The sequence below is a fragment of the Echinops telfairi genome, unplaced genomic scaffold (genome assembly GCF_000313985.2).
Source record: "Echinops telfairi isolate 266 unplaced genomic scaffold, ASM31398v2 ScPeMD7_3;HRSCAF=10, whole genome shotgun sequence".
NCBI lineage: Eukaryota > Metazoa > Chordata > Mammalia > Afrosoricida > Tenrecidae > Echinops > Echinops telfairi.
The window spans coordinates 58569690-58575153 of NW_022103899.1; the positions used below are offsets into that span (position 1 = coordinate 58569690).

A 5464-nucleotide genomic window follows, 5' to 3' on the forward strand; every position below is an offset into this window, starting at 1 on the left:
AGTTTGGAACCACCTGCCGGCCGCCCTATGGGAGACAGAGGAGGCTTTCCACCCCAATAGAGAGTTAGTCTTGGAAACCCACTGAGGCCGCTCTGCCCGTCCTCCCCTCCCCGGGTGCTGAGTCCGCATCAAGGCAGGGGCAGGAAGTTGGGTTGGAGGCCAAGAGGAACCCTGGTGGGACAGCAACTAACGCTCATTATACCGACCAGAGGTCAGTGGTTTGAACCCACCTGCCATGGCCAGAGAAAGAGGGTGGCAGTCTGCTTCTCTGAAGACCCCCGTCTGGGAAAGCCTGCCGAGCAGGTGGGTCATGCCCTCCAGGGCCCACCCCGTGAGTTGGAATCAACTTGAGGCAGTAGGGTGGGAGTCGGCTGGTCCCTGGAGAGAGTTTGCAGGTCTGTTTAACATGCAGGGAGAGGAGAGGGAGCCACAGCTTGTCTGGAGTGAGCCAATGGCAGGAAGCCCAAGCCCCTCCCCCCTCCCTGCCCCCAAGACCCCTGCAGCTGCCTAAAGTGCATGGGCCAGTGGGTGGGTAAAAGCCTCTAAAGCCGACACCCAGAGGGGGTTCCAGCATGGGGGCTCCCGCGTTCACCTGAGGCCTAGAAGCTCTAGCCAGGGAAGTGTTCTACAACTCGGTCTACATCATCTGTCACCACTCTCTCCTCCCCAACATCCCCTGCCCGCCTCCCAGCACAGGAACCCTTCCCAAAGATCAAAGGTCTTGCTGCCCTGCTGACCGAAAATCCTAGACTTGCCTGCCCGCCCTTCCCAGTGGAGAACTCAAGGGTCAGCATATTCTGATGCTGCCTCCCCACCCAGCCCCCTTCCTATCCCTCTGGTTTCCAATTAGAGGCGCTCAGGGTCAGATGTCTTCTGGGATTCGGGCTCAGTAGACCAGCACCTCTTCCCGAGGGGACTCGCTGTGAAGCACACACCTCTGCTTGCCTCTTCCAGCGACACTCGGCTGTGCCACCTTATCTGTCCTTTTGAAAGCGTTGATTTTACCTTCGGCCTTACAACAGTAACAGCAAAAAAGCAAACAGCATACAGACCTCTCTCTGCCCCGCCTTCGACTCCTCTGATGGGGATGGGTCTGGAGGCCCAGCAGCTGTGGAGGCGGGGGCGGGCGCAGGAACTTGTGCGTCAGAGCCAGTCCCTCGCCAGCCCAAGGACAGGGTGGCTCTGAAGGAGCCTGCCTGCAGCCATCCTCCCATGGGGCTGTTGCGCTAGCCGGCAGCCGGAGGACACGGTCCGCCCTGAGTACCTGAGTCACACAGGCCATTCAGGTTTGGGTTGTGAGACAGGCCAGTGAAAGACCATGAGATAATGACAACGCTGGAAAGCAGTGCATGAGCCTTTCTCTTCAGAAGTGTCAGGCCTCCGGGCAGAGTCGGAGTGGGGGTTGCCGGCGTGGGTGGGGATCTTTGAGGCCCCTTCCAGCCCTGGCTGGTGAATTGCTGAGGCTCAACAAGCCAGAAAAACCAGAAGTTGCTCCTGGGGTGGGTGCCAGCCGTAGTCGAACCAGGCTCCAGAGGCGGGTCGTTTGTCCCATGAATGAATCGTAGTGTTGTGGGCACACCCCACGGAGCCCAGGCCGGTTCAGCAGTTTCCCCACTCAGTGGCCATATCCCACCAGCTTGGGAAGCCCCCCATTCCCTGCACAAGCGTGCTCTGACTGCCCCAAAGGGTCCCAACAAGTCTTTGGAGTTGCTCTTGTCCACGGGTCCCACATGGATGGTTCCTAAGGAGCACAGCGCTCTGGCCGACACTCCGTCAGCTGAAGGATCAGGATCGTGTGGCTTTAGGGAGCCGTCGGTTCCTCCAGCCTCCGTGACTTCAGCAAGTCTGGAGTCCATGAGAACTTGAAATCCCGTTCTTCGATTTCCCCTTTTGACCAGGATTCTCCTACCAAATCTTTGACTGCATGTTCAGTCATGGGAGCCGGTCTCATGGCAAAGAAGGCCCCTGGCTTTTTGAATGTAAGCAGGGGAGCTTGCTACTGGACAGCCAAGCCTGCCTGCACCCAACAGAAGACAAGTAACAGGATGTTGCTTCCACCATGTCCCCAACACACACCCCTGTGCCCTTCAAGAATGAGCACCAGGTTTCCAGAGTGAATGCTGGACCCAGAACAAGTGCTACTGCCCGCTAGGGGGCAGTGCCGGGCTGACCCAGGAGGCTGCCACGGCAGATACTGGGTGACAGGCCCAGTGTCAGTGCTAGGGAGGCTGCGTTGGTTCTGTTTCTAAAAAGGAGCGGAAGCCCCGTCTGTGTGGGACCCAGGAGCCCCAGACGATCTTCTTTCAGACGTAGCTCGCTTCGATGCTCCTGTCCGGTTGTGGATTGGTTGGTTTTTGAACAAGGAATACAGTCTGAGGTGGGGGTGTTAGGCAGCCTCTGGCTCCCTCCCTCAAAGTGTGTTTTCCACGGTACGGCTTCTTTTACACTGTGTCCTTCCATCGTCTGGATGCGGGTGTGAGTGACCGTGGGTGCATCGCCCTTCCTCCACCCCTCCCCTGGCCCGCAGGGCAGCAGGCTCAACCCCCAAGCGGTGCCTGAGAGTTTATGCCCTGTGGTCTGGGGGGACGCCCCAGCATAGGCGGGTCATCAGTCAGTCCCTCCTGAGTTGCATCTGGGCGATGTCTCATACTTTCCTCATGCGTCGGGGCTTTGCAGGGACCAAGGCCCCAAGGGTCAGTGGGGGAAAATTCAGGGTGGATCTGGGGGGCCTCCACCCTGAGTCCCCACCCCACCCCTGGCCGTGTGTGTGTGTGTGTGCGCGCGCGCGCGCGCATGCGCGCGCTGGTGGTGTGAAGAGATGGTCTGTATTAAATGCTCCATTTTCTCCCATTTTTTTTTTCTTTCTTTCAGGGACAATTCGAGCTTTCGGAATACAAAAATCACGTTGTGAAAGTATGCAAGCTGGCAATACTCCGTGTGTGTGTGTGTGTGTTGTCCGAAGCAGACAGGCAGTCTGCCGCCCGGCCTGGCGTCTGCACGCTGAAGGGGTAGCCCCGCCCCAGACGGGCTCCTGTTTGCACTTGTTCCTGGAGGTCCCCTTCCACGGCCACCTCCAGCCTCACCGACTTTATAAAGCGGAGAAGCCGAAGCCGTGACTCTGAACAGACAGACTTGGGTCTGTAACGGGGTGCCGAGCAGGAGATCAGCCCCTGCTCCTGCTGTGTGCCGTCCAGGCACCTGGCGTGCTGTGTGCCTCGGGTCGCAGCCAGCTGTCCTGAGAAGGGTCGTGATGATGAACGGCTGCACACCCAGGAAAAGCTGTGTCAGAGAGTCCGGAACACCTGTCAGTGCCCTCTTGTAGCTCTGCCATTAAATTATTGGGACATTTTGTTTCTCTCTCCCCTCTGCCCCAGCCCTGCCACTCTCTGAGACTGTCCCTGGGGCAGTGGCTGTCCTGTCTAGGACCGGACCTCCAGTCTTTCTTCCTGCCTGAGGGACTCTGCTTCCGGAGTCGGCACTGCTGCACTTAGAATTCTGACCCAGTGCACCACACTGGTCTGTCGCATAAAGCTGCCAGCAGACCCCTGGCACGGTCGCCAGTTTGATCTCCATGTCAGCCTACATTCCGGGTGCAGGACTGAGCATAGGACAACAAAGGGACCCAGCTTCCCACAGGAGCAGGGCCTGGGGGCTGGGAGCTTGCATGCTTGGCGCTCCGGAAGGGAAGCCAGCTGGCTAGCCCAGCCAGTCGTGGGCAGTCACCCTTCCTGTGGTAGCCATCCAGCCCCGTGACAGGAACATCAGAGAAAGGGGACCTGGATGGATGCCGGTGTGTGTGGCCAGGCTGGTTGGGATGACTCCCCAGCCTTCATCACCTGTTTATGTAAGCAATGCATGCTGGCCTGTGACAGAAGCTTCTAGAAGGCTTTGGGATCAGCCTGTGACTCCTAGAGAAAGACTGGAGTCAGGCCCGAAGAACAGCGAGAATTCTAAGACGTGTGCTCTGGCTACCTTCCTTGGCTCTTAAGAGCAAAGATCGAAGTACCTTAAATTAAGGCATCACTGCAAAACACAACCTGGGCGGCTGGGGGGGACCCCTAACCCCCGGTCTCAGAGAAGCCCTGTGAGGGCAGTAGGCATGTCTTCCCTCGTCCCCGCCCCAGCTCGCAGACGTCCTCTAGTGGCCACTGTCCTGGAGAGGATTTCCTGAGGGGGCAGGGGGAGACGGGCCAGAGGGGGGTGCATCCCTTGGGTGTCAGCAGAGAGGAAGATGGAGCAGCGACGTGAACACCTGAAATGGAAAGACTGAGTTCCTGTGTCCACATGGGAGAGGGGGCAGCTCAGGCGAACACCCAGGCAACATGGGCTGAAGGGGGAGCGGCTGGGGGAGGGGGGCTCCCTGGATTGGCCAGGAAGTTTCCACAGAGCAAACATCAGGCCTTGCCTGACTCTGGGCATCTGCCTGTGTGAAAGTGTGCACACGCACGCGTGTGTTTTCCTGTTTGCCTGACCGTGCATGTGCTCTCGGCTTCATTTGTTTCCTGTGCGTGTGGGCCTGTGTTTCATGGGGACAATGAGCGTGAGGGTTTTGTCATGCAGAGCGGGTCCTTGTTCTGTTGGGTTTTTGCTTTGTTTCATTGGTTCTTCCCAGACGTTTGAAATCTTGGGTTTTCTGGAGCTCCCTGTTCACCCTTACTCTATCCACAGCAGAAAGGCCCTAACCCTGTGCTGGTGGGAACGGGTCACCTGTGGGCAGCACCTCACTTGTGCCCAGTGTCCCGCAGATACAAGTGGGGATGGGAGATTGAATTCTCAGCTTTTCCAAGCTGCCCGTTCTCCACAGGCGAGCAGAACCCTCCCAGCTTTGTTAGACGCCAAGGGCCGCTGAGGCTGAAACATGACATGCACGGGCTGTGGACTCACCTGGCTTGAAGACACCGGAAAGAGGTCTGCTGGGTCGATCGAGCGGGCAAGCTGGGGTGTGCTGCCTCCACTTCACAGTCGGGACTGTTCCCATGCCCCTTTTGTTGGATTTTCCGTTGGAATTTTGCTTCTTTCTCTACCATTCTGTTTGTGGGTGTTCCCTGTGACACTGACGGTGGTCACGTCCCACCGGGAGCGGCCCTCCAGGCTGGTGGTGGGGAGGGGGCGGAGCAGAGGATGTGATGAGGGGTCGGGCCAGGGTGGCACTTTGAGCAGTTGGATGCTGCGGTAATAAATGGAAACTCCGAAAACCAGTGTGTGGACTCTCTACTGCCAGGGAAGTAGGGGTGACGGAGAGTAGGGTCTGCTAGCTCTGCCCTCAGTGTATGCATCTCTCCTGTGAGTGAGTTCCAGAACAGGATGGGTGCACTCACAGTGCCAGCCTCCCGGAATGCCCCCACTGATGGGTCCTGGTCAGAGCACATGTTAATGAATATGAAGATGCGCTTGTCCACTCATGCCTCTCAACCCCAGAGGTAACAGATAGGAGAGCTGAAGGAAGTTTGGTGAAGTTGATTGA

The 5464-nt window shown here is 57.9% G+C and overlaps 1 protein-coding gene across 1 annotated transcript in view; it reads left to right on the forward strand.

Moving 5' to 3' along the window:
• Positions 1-3351, forward strand: part of EIF4E2 (eukaryotic translation initiation factor 4E family member 2) — a 27493-nt gene extending 24142 nt beyond the window's left edge. Inside the window, exon 10 of the mRNA XM_045294322.1 lies at positions 2872-3351. The gene's annotated coding sequence lies outside the window, so the exon portion shown is untranslated. The remainder of the gene's footprint in view (positions 1-2871) is intronic.
• The last annotated feature ends 2113 nt before the right edge of the window (positions 3352-5464 follow it).